Source organism: Marmota monax, unplaced genomic scaffold (assembly GCF_021218885.2).
Source record: "Marmota monax isolate L192 unplaced genomic scaffold, Marmota_monax_Labrador192_F-V1.1 WCK01_AAM20220418_F8-fsc00047, whole genome shotgun sequence".
NCBI classification, from domain to species: Eukaryota; Metazoa; Chordata; class Mammalia; order Rodentia; family Sciuridae; genus Marmota; species Marmota monax.
The window spans coordinates 12,085,977-12,105,084 of NW_026692072.1; the positions used below are offsets into that span (position 1 = coordinate 12,085,977).

The window sequence follows — 19,108 nt, forward strand, 5'->3', positions numbered from 1 at the left end:
CATTTTTTCCTTTTTTCTTTCCAATTTCCACAATATTTTCAATATATACAGCAAATTAAAACCAAACATTCATAATAACCAAAAAGTGGAAATAACCCAAATGCCCATCAACTATCAAATAGATAAATAAAATGTGTTAAATTCATAGCATAAACATTATTATAAAGAAATAAAGTACTGACACAGATTATAACATGGATGAGCCTTGGAAACATTATGCTCAAAGAAACCATTCAAAAAGGACTACACATGGTATGATTCCATTTTTACAAAATGTCCAGAATAGGGTAAAGAAAATAGATTTAGTGGTTGCCTAGGACTTGAATGTTTGAAGGTATTGGTAGTGGTGGTAGTGTCTCATGGCTAAGATGGCTAAGAGGTATGAGAATTTCTTTTTGAGGTAATGAAAATTCTTAAGTTGTATATGGTGATGGTTAACACAAATGAGTATACTAAAGGCCAACGATTTACATACTTTTAATGGGTTAACTGCATAGTAATAAATTATATTCCTCAGTAAGGCTGTTGTTTTTTTTTTTTTTTTAAAAAAACTAATAAGCCAGGTGCAGTGGTGCATCCGGTAATCCTAGAAACTTGGGAGGCTGAGGCAGGAAGGATCCCAAGTTCAAAGCCAGCCCCAGCAACTTAATGAGGCCTAAGCAACCTATTGAGATCCTATCTCAAAATATCAATTAAAGAAGGCTGGGATGTGGCTTAGTGGTTAAGTACCCCTGGTTCAATCCCTGGTACAAAAAAAAAAAAATATTCACTCAATCTCCTTTCTAGTAAATAATAATATTCTCAAGGAATTTACAAATTTAAAAATTATATAAACAATGTATAATATAAAATATATTGTAAACAAATCATTATAATATGAAATATACTGTAGATGGAAAATGCACAAGCAGGGACAATAGGGTCATGGTAGTTCAAAGATAGGATTAGCAGCATGTGAGGGATCATCAGAGAGAACTTCATAGAAAGGATCGCATTTGAACTCAGTGATGAATGTTAGGTGGAATTTTTTCTTTTAAACAGCTGGTAGAAGCCAGGGGTGGCAGCACAACCCTGTAATCCCAGCAATTTGGGACATTGAAGGAAGAGGATCACAAGTTTAAAGCCAGCCTGGCAACTTAGCAAGGCCCTAAGCAATTTAGCAAGACCCAATAAAAAGGGCTGGGGTTGTGGCTCAGCGGTAGAGTGCTCGCCTCACATGTGTGAGACCCTGGGTTCGATCCTCAGCACCACATAAAAATAAATAAGTGAATAAAGGTGTTGTGTCCAACTACAACTAAAAAATGAATATTAAAAAAAAATGTAGGGCTGGGGCTATAGCTCAGTGGTAGAGCGCCTGCCTCGAACGTGTGAGGCACTGGGTTTGATCCTCAGCACCACATATAAATAAATAAATAAATTGTGTTCATCTACAACTAGAAAAAATATATATATTTTTTAAAATGCAAAAACTTTAAAAAGAAAGGGCCCTGGGGATGTGGCTCAGTGGTTAAGTGCCCCTGGATTCAATCCCTGGTACCAAACAAACAACAACAAAACCAGTAGAAAATAAGATATTGTAGGCTGAAAAAACATGAAAGGCAAGAGTTTTGGAGGTAGGAAAATATTGACCATGTTTACAGAACACTCCATTATGGGAATATAATATCAGAAAGGAAGACTATGGTCAGATCATGGAGATAATTAAATTATGCTAGACAGCAGGAAATGCTGGTTAATTGAAGCAGGGCAATAACATGATCCTACTTATTCAGATAGATAAACTTTAAATAGAATGAATTGGAAATGAAGCAAAATAGAGGTTTGATAGGAAATTATTGCAGTACTACAGGACTAAAATTGTGGTGCACACCTTAATTCCAGTGGCTCAGGAGGCTGAGGCAGGAGGATCATGAGTTCAAAACCAGCCTCAGTAACTTAGCAAGGCCCTAAACAATTTGGCAAGTTCCTGTCTCAAAACAAAAATTAAAAAGGGCTGGGGTTAAGTGGTTAAGCACCCCAGGGTTCAATACCTGATTTAAAAAAAAAAAAAAGATTAAAAAGAGCCAGAACTGGAGGTCTTCACCATAGAAATGGAAAGGGGTGGGGCAGGGGAAACTGAAGTCTTTGGGAGGACAGGCAAGGAATTATGATGAGTTTGGCTTTAGACTTCGGAACTCTGATCTTCAAGTGATTAAAAATATGGTACCAGGAATGAAAAGAGGGATCTGAATTTTATAAATATAAACATAGAAAATCAAATTTTTTCATTAAGTAGCAGGGTTTAATGCTTGAGAGCAAATAATATTGCCAAGAAACAGAAACATTAGTAAGATTTTAATCCGAACTATATATCATGCTTGCTTATATAGTTCATACAATCTAGTCCTTATTGAAATATCTAGAAATTTCAAATTGTTCAGTGCTCTTAGGAGGTTTTACCCCAGTTTAAAATAGAGACAAAGGAAAGGAGACCAGCTAAAATATATATGTTCTACAGCAATATCATCACCTTACCCCACTGATAATATGTAATGTCTCAAAGAGCTCAAATACCATATAGCTTACCCTGTTACCGAAAAACGTTTAGATGCAATTGTTTATTTTTAGATCAGAGTTTAAGAAATATTTTCAAGGTTATACATAAAGGTAGAACTTAGAATTCCAAATTGTTCAATTTGAACACTAAAGTGCTCAGTGTTCAAATAACATTATTATGTACTATGTCCTATTGTAAAATATAGGCCCCAGCAACCTACCATTTTCTCATTCTTCAACAACTAAATAAAGTAAGGCATAGAGCGATTACATCATGAGTAATGTTAGAGCTGGGCCTAGAACTTGTCTCCTACTTCACAGTCCACCACTTTTCCCTAAACACCCAAAGGCTCAAGTGTAGTGTCCTTTTATTTTAAATTCCTGTATTTTGAGAATCTGTAAGGATAATTATAGAGCTACTAACTAGATTGTTTTTGATTTCTACTTGGAGAAGCATTGACAGCATAACTATTTTATAGCAAATTCCCAAGATTATGACCTACAAAAGCTCTTCACTAATACAATACAAGAGATCTGGACTTGATTACCTTTCTTGGACACCATGTCTGGCTAATGAGATGCTACTGCAGAAGCACAGCATGAGTTTGAGGGAAGTTCAAGGAAATTTTCTGCACACTCAAAAAGCAATCTGGGGGCTGGGGTTGTGGCTCAGAGGTAGAATACTTGTCTAGCATGCGTGAGGCACTGGGTTTGATCCTCAGCACCATATAAAAAAATAAAATTAAATTAAGATGTTGTGTCCACCTATTAAAAAAAAAGCAATCTGCAGGGCTGGGGTTGTGGCTCAGTATAGAGTGCTTGCCTAGCATGTGTGAGGCACTGGGTTCAATTCTTAGCATCACATATAAGCAATTAAATAAATAAAGGTCCATCAATAATAAAACATTAAAAAAAAAAAAAAGCAATCTGCAACCCCTAAGTCAGGCAGGGTGGTACAATTGTAGTCTTAGTTACTTTGGAGGTTGACACAGGATTGCTTGAGCCCAGGAGTTTGGAGCCAGCCTGGGCAACATACTATTACCTATCTCAAAACCACACACACACACACAAAATAAAATTAAATTAAAATAAAACTTTGAATGACCATTAAGGTGTGGTGATAGGTTCATTAAAAAATAAGACAGTAATTATGAACAAAGATAAAGAAGAATGCATGCACCCACTCAGAAATCTTTACTCAAACCATGTCTAGGAAGGACAACTGGACCAAAGAAGCATACAGTTATGTAACTGTCATAGAAAACTTAAGATTTTTGTTATTTTGTCAAGGCCAGACAAAATCTCATCTCTAGCAGGTAGCAAAAATGACAAGGCTTTCCATCTAATTTAAAAACTTTACTGCCTCCAGGTACTATCCATTAACCAGGGCAAGTGTTATTCTCTTACTGGCATATTCTGCGTTAACCAGAGACTAGAAATCTGAAGTGCTTCTCTAACAGGTCATCTAAGCAAACTTTGCTGTGTTTCTTTTCTCATTTTGGGATCATGGCTTCCTGCAAATTCCCTCAGAGATGAGACAGGTAAAGAGCTGTCTTTTACAGTGCTATTCTATCAGCAGGAAAGGTTAACTAGACTCTAATAGATGATCACTGTCAATGTCTCCAAAGGGGGACTGGATACAAATACAGGCCTCTGGGGAGAAGGAAAGCTAAACCCAGCTGTGAATTAGGTCAACTTTGAGAGTTACTGCTCTACTGTTCCAAGGCGACTGAAAACCTAATGCTTACTCATCCCGAAGTTACCCAGGTGTTCCAATCCCAGGTTTAAGGACCAAAGGCCCAAAGCATTTGAGTCAGCTCCACCCACCCAGCTCAACTGGGTTACACTCTGGTAAAAGCAATCCTCTCCTCACCATAAGTAGAAACCAGGCTGGGGCAAAGCCAGGTCGTGGGCGCCGCTCACCCACTGCATATCCGAACAAGCACCCTAGGGACGCTGTCAACACCCAGAAGTAGAGCAGATGCCCAGGCTTTAGCTCACTGCAGCCGGCATTGTTTACGCTCTTTCACTGCCTTAGCCTATGATAGGCCAGGAAAGTCCCCAGTACGGTCCACCAGGACTTCCGGCACGGATAAGGGGGTATTTGCCCCTCAACCGCAATCTGACACTTACGCTCCCAAGCAGGGAGAGGTCGGGGGCCCTAAGGTCAGAGCAGGATCAGCAGGAATACCCAGCAGGCGGGCGGCGGAGGCATTGGTGCGGCGGGGCCGCTGGGAAACGCCTCCTCCGGGGGCGGGGCCCGGAGCACTGCTGTCAGTGCCCGCCCCACCCTTAGTGCCTCTCCGCGAGCACACTAGAGGTTTAAAGGGGCCGCAGCCTACCTTTGCCCAAAGGTTTTGCAGCCCTAAGGGTACTGCCTCCAGTCCACAGGCAAGAGGCAAGAGCAGGATCAACTACGAAGACTACTGCACTTGAGTCCACCTCCTTTTTGGTGGAAACACCGGTAATGGTCCAGAGACAAAGGAAATGACCATTTCCCAATATCACAATCCTAATCCCTCCTCCAGGGGTAAAAAAAAAAAAAAAATACTGCAGGTAACAGCCAAACTACCACGGTAAATACACAGAGCCCATTTTATAAACTGTTCTTTTAACTTTCCTTAAAATTGAGCAAGTCTTCAAATGGCAATTCAACTGCCCATTAAGGAATGCCAGCAGCCCCCAATGCCTCACCTTACTCTTTCACAGACTGTTCTATACAACAAGAGGAATTGTAGGCAATGATATCAGACAGGCATAAAGGTGATAGGAAGTAAAATATAAAAGTACTCCCCCACCTTTATGGGGTACCAGAAATTGAGTTTAAGGGTACTTAACCACTGAGCCACATCCCCATCCCTTTAAAAATTTTTGAGACAGGGCCTCGCTAAATTGCTGAGGGTTTCTAAATTGCTGAGGGTCTCACTAAGTTGCTGGAGCTGGCTTCAAACTTGTGATCTTCCTAACTCAGCCTCTCAAGTCGCTGGGATTATAGGTGTGCACCACCATGCCTGGCTATCTCCCCCTTCTTGTGAGTGAAATGTGACATTTTAAAAAATGGCCAAGAATTCACTATGGCTCTATGTAAGTAAAGAAATAGTGCATGCAAAATACAATTGTGATGTGCATTCATCTAATTTGCCAGCAAAAGTTACTAAGAAAACTGTAGGAGAAAATGCATTCGAATCTCAAGGAGTTAGGTCTTGACCTTTGAGATCTCCAAAGGTTATTAACAACTTTCAATTTTATTTTCATAAAAACAATTTCTGCATTTTGTCTCTTCTTCATACTAAAAGGAAAGAGATTTATGTAGTTTTAAGCCTATATTCCCTCCATGGTCTTCAGATAGATAAACATATCTTACTGAAGTCTTAGGCCATTAGCAAACTAGTGTGGGAATCATTTCAGTGAGGCTAAAGACCATCTAACCTAACATCTCCAGTCTGAACAGGTGTGACCAGACTCAGCCATTTTCTGGTTACAATAGTATCTACCTCAGGGTTATCAAGACAATTAAATGAATTAATTTTAAATTTAATTAATTTTTTTCTATTCAAGTAGAAATTTAGATTCCAAAGGACAGACATTGAAACTAGGAAGGAGATTCACTGAGGTTGTTACCTTATTCAGAAGGTCTCAGAGAATTCTAGGATGAAGTTGTAAGGAAGAAGAAACTGATTAGGATTAGAATAGTCTGATTTTGACCTGCCAAGACAATCTCATTCAATGCATTTACTGTGAATGATACTTCTGAATTAGGCAATTAACACCTCTCACTACAACCCCATCAAGTTTATCACTGTTCTGAGGGTAATGGTTAGCAGATCAGCCTTCCTCATCATATTTTGAGCACCTCTAGGGCAAGGACTGGACAGTATCTTAATTATCATTTCCTTCCAGTGTGATACAAAATAGGTACTCAATAAATATTTATTACAAAAGAGGGCTGGGGTTGTGGCTCAGTGGCAGAGCACTTGCCTCATACGTGTAAGGCACTGGCTTCAATCCTCAGTATCACATAAAAATGAATAAACAAAATAAAAATATTGTGGAAAAACAGCATTTAAAACAAATATTTATTATAAAAGATATGACCAATGCTATTATCTAATATTTTTATAAGAGTGCAGATGAACCTCAATAAACATAAATGCATACACACACACAAAATGGATTATATATAGCGTTACACTTTCTAATGAGTTAAAAATTAGAGGGAGAAAAAAAACCCCATAGATTCACTCTCATAGTTCACTCTCAAACATCAAAGCTTCAAAATTATTATTACAGGGATTTCTATCTCTGGTCCATTTTATATGGATATTCCTGAATAACTCTTTTTCTATTTTTGCCATGCTGGGTATTAAACCCAAAGCCTCGTGCTCATTCATGCTATGCAAGGCTCAACCACTGAGCTGTATCCCCAGCCCTATTTTGGTTATTGCTTCCTTTTCTTTACTATAACAAAAGAGACTAAATTGAATATATAAAACCTCCATAGTTCAACAAATTACTGGGCAGTAATTGTCTCCTTAACATAAGGAATGATTTGGTAAATATTTCACATGTATATAACAAACACTGGAAAACATGAGGAAACAATTCATGTATTAGAAGATGGCATTTCTAATGCTTTTAAAAAATCTCTACACCATAATTTTTTTCTGCTTAGTAAGAAGCTGGGTGTGGGGTACCTCTGTGATCTTGGCGCCTTGGGAGGCTGAGACAGGAAGATGGTGAGTTCAAAGTCAGCGTCAGCAACTTGACAAGGCCCTATGAAACTCAGCAACACCCTGTTTTTAATAAAATATAAAAAAGGGCTGGGGATGTGTCTCAGTGGTCAAGCACCCTGGGTTCAATCCCCAGCACACACACAAAAAAGTTATAGTTGAAGAAAAAAAAAATATATAAAACATACATAACCAGCACAGGAAAAAGAAGTTTTATGCATCAACTGGAACTCTTTACCATATAATATTCAACAACAACCAAAAAAGCAGTCAAATATAGAGATTAAGGCGATGGATTCTGCAGCCAAAACGACTTCATTTATTTTATTTTTTAAAATATTTTTATTTAGTTGTACACAATACATTTATTGTTTATTTATTTTTATGTGGTGTTGAGGTTTGAATCCAGGGCCTCGCGCATGCAAGGTGAGCGATCTACTACTGAGCCACAACCTCAGCCCCAAGTTTGTTTATTAGTGGCTGTACCATTTATTAATGGTGTGGCTGTGGGCAAACTCCAGCCTTGCTGTGCTTCTTTTATCTACTTATAAAATGGTAAAAATAATAAGTGTAACAGGACTTAGAGGTGGCTTTTGCTAAAAAGCAATGACTTCACTTGGGCTTTCAGATATCCAAATATAGATAGATAACTAAAAGCAGTATAAAAGCTTAGCATTTTTGTCTTCATTTTACATCTGTCTCCTTTGCTACCTTAAATTTTGGGTCAGATACCTGTTCAATTCTACATGTAGACATGTTAATCACTTAAGGAGCGTTCATGTAAAACTCATATTCCTCCCTTTTCAAGGTTGAATATATCAAGTTAAGAGTAACTAAAATGTTTTCAAGATTAGAAGGAATATCATAATTAGTAGATTGTCAATAAACAGCTTGTACAATGTCCTGTTCCAGACCATTGGAGCAGAGCCTACAAGTCTCCAGTCATTTCCCTAAACCTGAAGGAGGATTCAGTCATTATCCTAACTCCATCTTGCCTTTCCGAATTTTTCTTTCTCTGAGTCATTCTCTTCTACAATCATTTTGGATCACAGGTCTGATACCTTAAACATCCTGTGACAAGATCTGAAAATACTCCCAGGGAGCAGCAACTTCCTTATCCCTAACAAGGCTGTACATGGCTGATACTGAGGTAATGATCAACCATACCACAATTTGATCAAGATTGTTGAACTATGAATACCCCCATCACCTTGTTCCTTCCCTACATAATCCTGAAACTTTTGTCAATAACCCAAAGATAGGGCTGAACATGCTGATCCTCCCGTTTCTTCCCAATGTGGCCACACTAATAATAAAATTCTTTTCCTTTGTTCTCCACCACTTGTGTCCTGTTTGGTTAATTGGGGAAAATGGCTGAGTCTGGTCCCAGAGTCAGGGGCCACTGACCTAGGACTCTGGTTACAATAGTATCTACCTCAGGGTTATCAAGACAATTAAACAAATTAATTTTACATTTATAAAGTGCTTATTAGAACAAAGCCTAGAATAAAGTGCTACATGTTAAATAAAATATATTATGTTCAACAAATATTGTCTAGTTTATCTACCATATTTCTTTTAACGCTAAAAAGCAAATATATAGCCCCCTCTCACACTGGCTGCTCCAACTTCCCAGTGTTCCCAGCTGTCAGAGCAGAATAAATCAAGGATTAAAGAAGAGAGGGGAGCCTGACATGGTGGTGCACACCTGTAATCCTAGCAGCTCGGGAGGCTGAGGCAGGAGGATCACGTGTTCAAAGCTAGCCTCAGCAAAAATGAGGTGCTAAGCAACTGAGACCCTGTCTCTAAAAAAAAAATACAAAATAGGGCTAGGGATGTGGCTCAATGGTCAAGTCCCCTGAGTTAAATCCCTGGTACCTTCCCCCACTTGCCAAAAAAAGAAAGAAGAGAGGGGAGATTCCCTGAGCCAAGAGTTTTTATATTAAGTTGGGTTTACTAAGATATAAATTTTATACAGTAAAATCCACTCTTTTCAGCATATAGTTCTGAGCTCTGACAAACACAGAGTCACATATTCACCGTAATCAAGACTACCTTATCTCCATCAGTCCAAAATTCCCTTGTACTCTTTGTACTCCTCTCCACACTCCTAGGACCACTGATTAATATTCTTTTCTTACAGTTTTTTTTTTTTTTTTGCTTTTTCCACAGTATTATAGAAATGACACCAGACAATATGTAGTATTTTAAGTCTGGCTTCTTCCACTTGATATAATACAGCTGAGATCAAGGGTGGGGCATGGTTCAGCAGTAGAGTTCTTACCTAGCATGCACGAGGCCCTGGGTTCAATCCCCAAGACTGCTAAAAATAAATCAAAACCCCCCCAAAGCACTGACAGCATCCATGCAGGGGCACATAACAGCTGTTTCTTCCTCTTTATTGCTGAATAGTATACAATATGTGATATAAATACATTTTGTTCCTTTACCAGTTCAAGATATGTGGGGTATTCCCACATTTTAGCAATTAAGAAAAAACTGCTCTCATCCTTCTCACATGGGTTTTTATATGAATGTAGTTTTTATTTCTCTTGGATAAATGTGCAGGAGTGGGAATGCTGGGTGCTATGGCAATTGTTTATTTACTTCTACAGATAAATGCCTACCTGCTTTCCAAAGTAACTATATCATTTTGTATTCTTACCCAATTATGAGAGTTCCATATTACTATGGATTACTAGTACTAAGCTCCAGAATGAATCTATATTTTTTATCTAAGATTTAAAGCCAGTTCTTTACACAATTTAATGCTCATGGATTTTAATATGCACTTCTATTTACAAATAAGTCATTGATCATTTGCTATGCATCTTAGATCCTACTTTACAACACTTTCAAAGGGAAATACCAATGAAAAGGGAGGCTGAGACAGAAGAGTTGCAAGTGTAACCTCTACTGCTAGAGGGCTTCCTATTGGGTTCAATTCCTAGTGTGGGCAGGGGAAATCACATCTGTGAGTAATCAAATCTGGTCGTTTTATCTGGATTGACAACCTGTTTGCATCAACAAAAAATATTTCTAGGAGGTAGAACAAATAAAAACATGCAAGTTAGCCAGGCATGGTGGCACACGCCTGTAATTCCAGCAGTTTGGGAGGCTGAGGGAGGAGGATCGTGAGTTCAAAGCTAGCTTCAGCAAAAGTGAGGTGCTAAGCAACTCGGTAAGACCCTGTCTCTAAATAAAATATAAAACAAGGCTGGGGATGTGGCTCAGTGATTGAGTTCCCCTGAGTTCAAACCCCAGTACCAAAACAAAAACAAAAAGCAACAACAACAAAAACTTGTACATAAATGTTTATAGCAGCATTATTCATAATAGCCCCCGAAGTGGAAACAACCCAAATATCCATCAACTAATGAATGAGTAAACAAAATGTGGTATCCATATAATGGAATATCATTCAATCACAATAAGGAATTCGAGGCGTGGTGGCACACACCTGTAATAATTCCAGAGGCTTGGGAGGCTGAGACAGGAGAGTTCAAAGCCAGCCCCAGCAACCAAGAGGTGCTGAGCAACTCATTGAGACCCTGTCTCTAAGTAAAATATAAAAATAGGGCTGGGGATGTGGCTCAGTGGTCGAGTGCCCGAGTTCAATCCCCAGAACAACAACAACAAACAATATGAAGTAAGAAATGCTGCTACAACACTGATGACCTTGAAAACATGCTAGGTGAAAGATGACAGGTACTAATGACCATATAATTCCACTGTTATGAAATGCCTAGCTTAGGTAAATGCTGAGAGACAGAAAGTAAATTAGTGATTAATAGTTGCTGGGTGGGAGGGAAGGAGAAAGGAATGGGAAGTGATTGCTACTGGGTATGTAGTTTCTTTTAGGGGTGATAGAAATATTCTGGAATTAGCTGTATGTTAAAAGTAATAAAATGATAAAACATTATGGTATATGAATTAACTCTCAATTTAAAAAAACCATTGACAGGAGACAATAAAAAAGCTTTGGTATATTCACAGGAAAGATATTCTAAGGTCATGAAAACTGGAGGCATCTAACCATGGTGAGTAAAAAACCGCTAGCTGCAAAACGAACATGCAGTATGATTATACAAACCCAAGCAATATAGTACTTAGAGATACATGTATTTGTGGTTAAATCAAAAAGGAAAGCACGGGAGGATATTCTGAAAAAGCAGCACAGAAAAGCCAGAGACTATAACTAGGGACACAAATAAGGAGAATTACACAGGATATTGGCAAATAATCTAGTTCTTCAGCTGGGTGGGGGAAAAAGAGTTCTGCCTCCAGCTAACAGAATTTTATAATTTAAATATTTGTTTTTTAGTTGTAGTTGGACACAATACTTTTATTTCACTTATTTATTTTTATGTGGTGCTGAGGATCGAATCCAGGGTCTCCCACGTGCAAGTCGAGCTCTCTACCACTGAGCCACAACCCCAGCCCCAGAATTTTATAATTTAAAAACTTATACTCCACAGTGTACAAGCATAAGTGTAGGAAGACAACTTTTTTCCCTCTAATTTTTCTTTTTAGTCTGAGAATTGCCTTGGGCTGGGAGGCGGAAATCCCAGAATCCCTACTCTTCCATTAGCCATAAAACTTCAGAGGGCGCCTAATCTTTGGGGGCTTTAGTAATCTCATACATAAAACAATAAGTTTGTGTTGACAACTCTCCAACCTCTAAAAATGTTATGAAACAGTATTCCACAACAAATATTTATATATGATAAACAGCATACCCTCAATTCTACTAAGACAACTGCAGCAGTAGCAAAAATCTCATATACTCTGGTCCTTGGTTAAATAAATTACCACCAAGGAATGACAGTTTGCCTTATTCTACTATTACAGATAGAGTGGCAATCTAAACAGTTTGCATAAATGTAGAATATATCATCATTTTCCTTTTTTAGGCAATTTATCTCTGATAAAATATATTTTGACCCCAAGTCAAAAAGCAAGAATCCACACAGACTACTCAAAAAGCAAAATTTAGTCATCAGCCTATTAAGCTTAGCAATGAATGTGGCAAAAAGTATAAAGCACTAATTCAGGAAGTCAAAAATCTGAATTGTGTTTCCTTATTCATAATACAGAAAAGAAGAGTTTCTGGATCATCTATTCACAACTAGCACAATTTGTGGTACCAAGACATCTGTATCAGATGGAGAGAATGCCTTCCTATGGCCTTGTGCACAGGGTGCCACACCCAGCTGAATAATCTACTAACCATCATTTAAAATGATACACTAAAAGTTCAGGACCAAACTGCTTCACTGGAGAATTCTACCAAACATTTAAAGAAGAATTCATTTAATAATCCTGAAATTTTTCCAAAAAAAAAATCAAAGAAGGAATACTTCCAAATTCATTCTACAAAGGCCAACAATTATTCTGATACTAAAGACAAAGATACTGTAAGAAAACTACAGATCAATACCCCTAATAGATATTGATGCAAAAATAAAATAATTGCAAACCAAATTCAACAGCATATTAATGATGCAGGGTATAGTGCTGCATGCATGTAATCCCAGGGGAGGCTGATACAGGAGGATCACAAATTTAGGGCCAGCCCCAGCAATTTAGCAAGGCCCTAAGCAAACAGGGAGACTGTCTCAAAACAAAACAAAAAAAGGGCTAAGAATGTAGCTCAGTGGTAAATTGCCCCTGGGTTCAATCCCCAGTACAAAATAAAATAAAATAATATAAAAATAATACATCATGATCAAGTGGGGTTATGAGAATGGCTCAACATACAAAAAAAATTAAGCTAATGTACCACATTAACAGAATGAAAGGCAAAAACTATATGACAATCTCAACTGATGCAGAAAAAGCATTTAACAGGATTTAATATCCTTTCTTATTAAAAACACTGAACAAACTAGGAATAGAATACAACTCCCTCACCATAATAAATGTAATTTACATAAAGCCTGAAGCTAACAACATACTCAATGATGAAAGACTGAAAAGCTTTTTGTCTAAGATCAGGAACAAGCCAAGTAAATGGTTCTTGCCACTCCCATTCAACATAGTATTGACAGTTTTAGCTAGAGCAATTAATAAGAAATAAAAGATATCCAAATTGGAAAAGACTTAAATTATTTCTGTTCACAGATGACATGATCCTATACGTGAAAACAAAAAAACTGTTAGAACAAATAAACTCAGCAAAGTTGCAGGGTACAAAAATCAACACACAAAATTAGTTGCATTTCTAAAGAAATTGTGCCAGTTATAAATAGATAACCAATTTAAAAAGGAAATTAAGAAAACAATCCCATTTACAATAGCATCAAGAATAATAAAATACTTAGACATAAACTAAGTATTTTTTTTAACCAAAGAGGTAAAAAACTTAAGACTGAAAACTACAAAACACTGATAAAAAAATTAAAGTGGAAAGACATCTCACATTCAAGGTTGCAATTCCTGAAAATGTTACATTATTTGGAAAAAGTTTTTTTTGCAGAGGCAATTAAATTAAGGATCTTGAGATAGATAAGGTAATCAGGTGGGCTTTCATAAGAGGGAGAAAGGGAAATGTGACACCCAATGGAGATGGTGATGTGAAGACAGAAGATTAGAAGAGGCTGAATGAAGTAAAGGGGCCACAAGCCAAGAAATGCCAGCAGCCACAAGCAACTGGAAGACACAAAGAGAGATTCTCTAGGATCCTAGAGTCTCTGGTCCTGCAGACACTTTGATGTTTATATATCTCAGTTCAGATTTCTGATCTCCAAAATTGTGAGAGAATAATTCCTGTTATGTTAAACAACCAAATATGTGGTAATTTGTTACAGCAGCCTTAGGAAACCAATACAATATTATACATGTTTGACTGCACATCAAAATTTTCTAGGATTCATAGAAAACTGCTAACCAAACTACCTCTGAAAACATAATATCCAGTTCTGCCTTAAAAAAATACAATGACCTTTAATGTCTTTAAAACAATGTTTTAAGAGTTTTGAAACTTTAAAATTCTAGTTTAGAACTTTGAAGCTGGATCTGCCCATATTCATCCTAATAAGCTGCAACTCATTTTTCCTTCTTAAATGCTTTTTGGGCACCCTATCTTCTTCAGAAGAAGGAAACTAGTTTTTTAATCCATCCTTTTCAAGATGAAACTAAATTCTATTCATTATCATACCAGCATCTAGCATAGCGCTTTGCATTCCAGTATATAATTCTCAAAATGCTAAAATTTCATCAAATCATAAAAAAGTGTCCCTTGTTATTTATAAAGAAAAATTTTACATGTTTATATTTCAAATGTGTTGGAAAACATGTTTAATACAATTATGAAGTAAATCCTTTTTCAAAATAAAAAACTGCTTTTTTAATATTTTTATCTTTTAGTTGTAGTTGGACACAATACCTTTACTTTATTTATTTTTATATGTGGTTCTGAGGATCGAATCCAGGGCCTTGCACATGCTAGGAGTGTTTTGCCACTTTGGCAAAGTCAACACAGAATAGTTGCCTGTAATAAATCTAACTTTAGAGAGCTCTAGTCAAGTCTAAACCTTGCTGGATGGAGTAGCACACACTTATAATCCCAGCTACTCAGGAGGCTGAGGCAGGAAGACTGCAAGTTAGAGGCCAGCAAGTTAGAGGCCAGCCTGGGCAACCTAGCGAGACCCTGTCTCAAAAAATAAAAAGCACTGGGAATGTAGCAGTACTCCTGGATTCCATGTCCAGTACCACAAAAACAAAAAACAAACCTGCTCTGCTACAGACTAGCTGAGCCTCAGTTTTATCACCCATCATAACATCACCATCTTCATGTGGTTCCTTATTTAACACCACTTGCTGTGCATACATTATGTGCCAGGCACCATTCTAAGCAATTCATATGTACTTATTTAATCCTCAAAAACTCTGAAGGTATTATCATCCACATCTGACAGATGAGGAAACTGACACAGAGGATAATGAAATGTCTCAAGTGATTTAACTGTTGTTGCGAAGACTAAAGATTTATCCCAGTACATGTTAAAAATCTTCCCCCTCCCCCGACCCAGGGGAAAAAAAAAAAAAGAATCCCTCCCTAATATTTGTACTATTCTCCTATGCACCAAATAGGGTTGCACCAATCAGGTCATGTGAGGCTTCTACAGGCACTGAGTACAGGTTGTGCACAAGAGTCCGGGGGCAAGTACAATAAGAGAGTATAGCAGAGACACCAGGTTTAGACTACTACGAAAGTCTCACTGAGAAAGTGATTTTTTAGGCTAAGAACTAGAGGAAAGTAACAGGGATTGACCAAGTAAAGACATAATGAATGAGAATAACAAAGACTATTTCAGGCATGCATGAAAATGTCTAAAACAGCTAAGAAAGAGTAAAGAGCAAATGTGGTCAAATGGGTTGAGAGGATCAAAATGGAAGGGACCAGGTCATACAAATCCAGTGATTTTACACAAGTAGTAGTACTAACAGATGGCCTAGCAAAAGCATGAAGTAAACAATAGCTATCATTACTGTGCTGTTATTATACACATCATCCCCAGAATCAGAGATTTTAGACTGACTTTAGACTGATTCCTTACTTCAGTCTCTGGTTCAAGAAAGGACTAAGCCATGTTAGAGTTCTTAGGAAAATTACTTCTTTGGCTGTAAGAGTAATCTATTCCTTTTTAACCTACAGAAAGCAGATTCATCATTACTTTAAAAGCCAGATGCCACTAATAATACTCAAAGGGAATGTGGTGGCCCACACCTGTAATCCCAGCAACTCAGGCGGCTGAGGCAGGAGAATCACAAGTTCAAGACCAGTCTCAGCAATTAGTGAGGCCCTGTCTCAAAACAAAAAAATAAAAAGGGATGGGGATGTGGCTCAAGGTCAAATGCCCCTGGGTTCAATCACTGGTAAAAATAATAACAGTACTCCTCAAAGGTACTGCCCATATTTTGTTTGGAGGAATCTCTCATAACAAACATTGCTCAAAATTAGCAAGCAGTCCTCTACAGCATGAAAATACAAAAACACAAAAAATTTATTGCACAGAGATTGCCAATATGTGATTTGGTCTTTACTCCCAAATGAAGTATCCATGCTATTTCTAGACTAGGAAGTTTTCATGAAAGTTGGAGATAGATACAATACCTTTATTTTATTATTATTATTTATTTTGGTCCCAGGGATTGAACCCAAGGCGCTTAACCACTGAGCCACATCTCCAGCCCTTTTTTATGTTTTATTTAGACACAGGGTCTCACTGAGTTACTTAGCACCTCCATAAATTACTGAGGCTGGCTTTGAACTCACAATCCTCCTGCCTCAGCCTCTACGCTTCTGGGATTACAGACATGCACCATCACACCTATTTTATTTTTTTAATCGAGTGTTGAGAATCAAACCCAGTGCCTCACACATGCTAGGTAAGCTCTACAACTGAGATTCTTTTTTTAAATTTTTATTTATTTTTTTGTACTGGGAATTGAACACAGGGGCTCAGTCTATTTTTTTTTAAAGAGAGAGAGAGAGAGAGAGAGAATTATTTTTTTTTTAGTTTTCGGCAGACATAACATCTTTGTTTGTATGTGGTGCTGAGAATCGAACCCGGGCCGCACGCATGCCAGGCGAGCCACATCCCCAGCTACTCAAGCGCTACTGCTTGAGCCACATCCCCAGCCCCTACAACTGAGATTCTATTTTTAAACTTATCACAAAGAACCAGAAGAAAAGTACAGAATTACAATATTGGTAAAATTCCCAAAATCTGCAAACAAGAGGCTTCATACTTCATACTGAAAATAAATGCAAAATAGAGGGAAAATTATAGCAAAACTGATTAGATAGCCAACTTTGCCAGATTTCAAGATTTATACTTATTTCTGAAACATTTCTATTTTATGTAACTTTAAAAATATAAATCAAAGAAAAAATAAAAACTTCCTGGTCTTATTAAACAAAGTGTACTGATAATTATTTAAACTTTTCAGGATGATGCCTTTGGACAATCAATGCAATCCTACCCTCAAGATCTAGGGCCATAAATATATGAGAAAGTCCTTGCAAAAAACAAACAACAACAACAACAAAACCTTTTACTAAGGTGACTTTCTTGAGTTTTACTGTTTTACATTTTGTAGCTTTCCTTTCTCAACCTTTATGATCAAGTTAATACTTTAAGTTATCTTATAGCAGTGTCCCTAAATTTAGCTCCTGATTTAAAGAACCAAACAGGCAGATATTGTACATAAAAGAAATAGAAGGGTTTGCTAGAAGGAAGTCAATACAATTTTTAATTAACTACTTAGGCTGCCCAAAAGACTTTTTTGGGGGGTTTATTTCCTGTTATAGCCGACTTTTGGGTAAGTAAAATACTATTTTAAGTCTTATGATTAAAAAAAAATTAAATGAATTTCATTTAAAAATACTTGCAACTACTCAACTTTTTTCTCAACTTTAAAGAAAGGATCTAAGCCAGGCATGCTGGCCCACGCCTGTAATCCCAATAGCTCAGGAAGCTGAGGCAGGAGGATCCTGAGTTCAAAGCCAGCCTCAGCAACTTAGCAAGGCCCTAAGCAATTCAGTGAGACTTTATCTCTAAATAAAATACAAAAATGAGCTGGGGATGTGGCTCAATGGTTAAGTGCTCCTAGGTTCAATTCCTGGTACCAAAATAAATAAATAAAGGATCTAAAGTCACGTTAATTAATTACAACCTCTAAGAAATATTACTAAGATATCAAAGAAATAGGTTTCTTATTCACAAAGTTAAAAAAAATCATATTTTAAGATACAAATGGTCATCATGGTTTATCTGCTATTATATCTATACCAGAAATGTAGGACCATTCCAACTGAATCAAAATTTGTGCTTTGAATGCATATCTAAACAAAGACCATAAGCCAGGAACACACAACTGTTGCCAAGTCAGAGAAAACAATGTTTTCTGTGGCACTTGAAAGGTGTTATCAGGGAGAAAAAGATCTCAGTAAGACAAATTACAAAGAGGCCATTTGTTCATGACCTAAATTTCCTCTGAAAGTGGGAGAATCTGTATCATTTCATATTTAGCTTAATATAAATACAGATAGAAAGACACAGAAATAATAACACATCTATGGGGATTAGTTTACATATATTACCTAATATTTTCAGCTGAGAGGGGCCATTTATGACACCCAGTAGCAGCAAGTATCTGGATCTTGGTAGTATTCAGAAATACTACCACCCAGTAAAAGAAGCCAGAGTTCCTTGGAGAAGTGTCTAATTCTAGGGGTGGAGCAGGGATAAAAAAAGATGAGCCTGGAGCATCTTGTATGTAGTACCATAAAGTAAGGAAGTATTTAAAAAGAAAAAGATGGGTGTATGTGAAAGGGACAAAGAAGCTCTGACTAATACTCCTCAAATTCATCAAAGACAGGAAGATAAGGAAAGACTGAGAAATTACCAAAAGACTAGAGGAGACTAAGGGAGATGATCACTGGACTGGATCCTGAAATAGGGGTTATGAATAGAAGAACTGTTGAAATCCAAACAAAATATGGTGTTTGTTTAAAAGTAATGTACCACCAGGCATGGTGGCACACACTCAGTTACTTGGAAGGTTGAACACCGGTATCACAATTTCAAGGTCATCCTGGGCAACCTAGCAGGGCCCTGTCTCAAAATAAAAATTTAAAAAGGGCTGAAGGGCCGGAAGGGTGCCGTGGTGCGTGCCTATAATCCCAGCGGCTGGGGTGGCTGAGACGGGAGGATAGTAAGTTCAAAGCCAACCTCAACAAAGTTGAGGCATTAAGCAACTCAGTGAGACCCTGTCCCTAAATAAAAATACAATCTAGAATCTAGGGCTATGGATGTGGCTCAGTGGCTGAGTTC

General features: G+C 37.5%; 1 protein-coding gene across 5 annotated transcripts in view; it reads right to left on the minus strand.

Moving 5' to 3' along the window:
- The window catches only part of Ckap5 (cytoskeleton associated protein 5), a 102,837-nt gene that overhangs the window by 74,445 nt on the left and 9,284 nt on the right, over positions 1–19,108 (minus strand). The window contains exon 1 of one of the 5 annotated variants that reach the window (XM_046457383.2): positions 4,669–4,783. The exons of 2 other annotated variants lie outside the window; for them this stretch is intronic. The gene's annotated coding sequence lies outside the window, so the exon portion shown is untranslated. Of the gene's footprint in view, positions 1–4,408; positions 4,434–4,668; positions 4,784–19,108 lie in introns of those variants that run through there. 2 more of the 5 variants (XM_046457377.2, XM_058583693.1) reach the window with 2 other exon arrangements.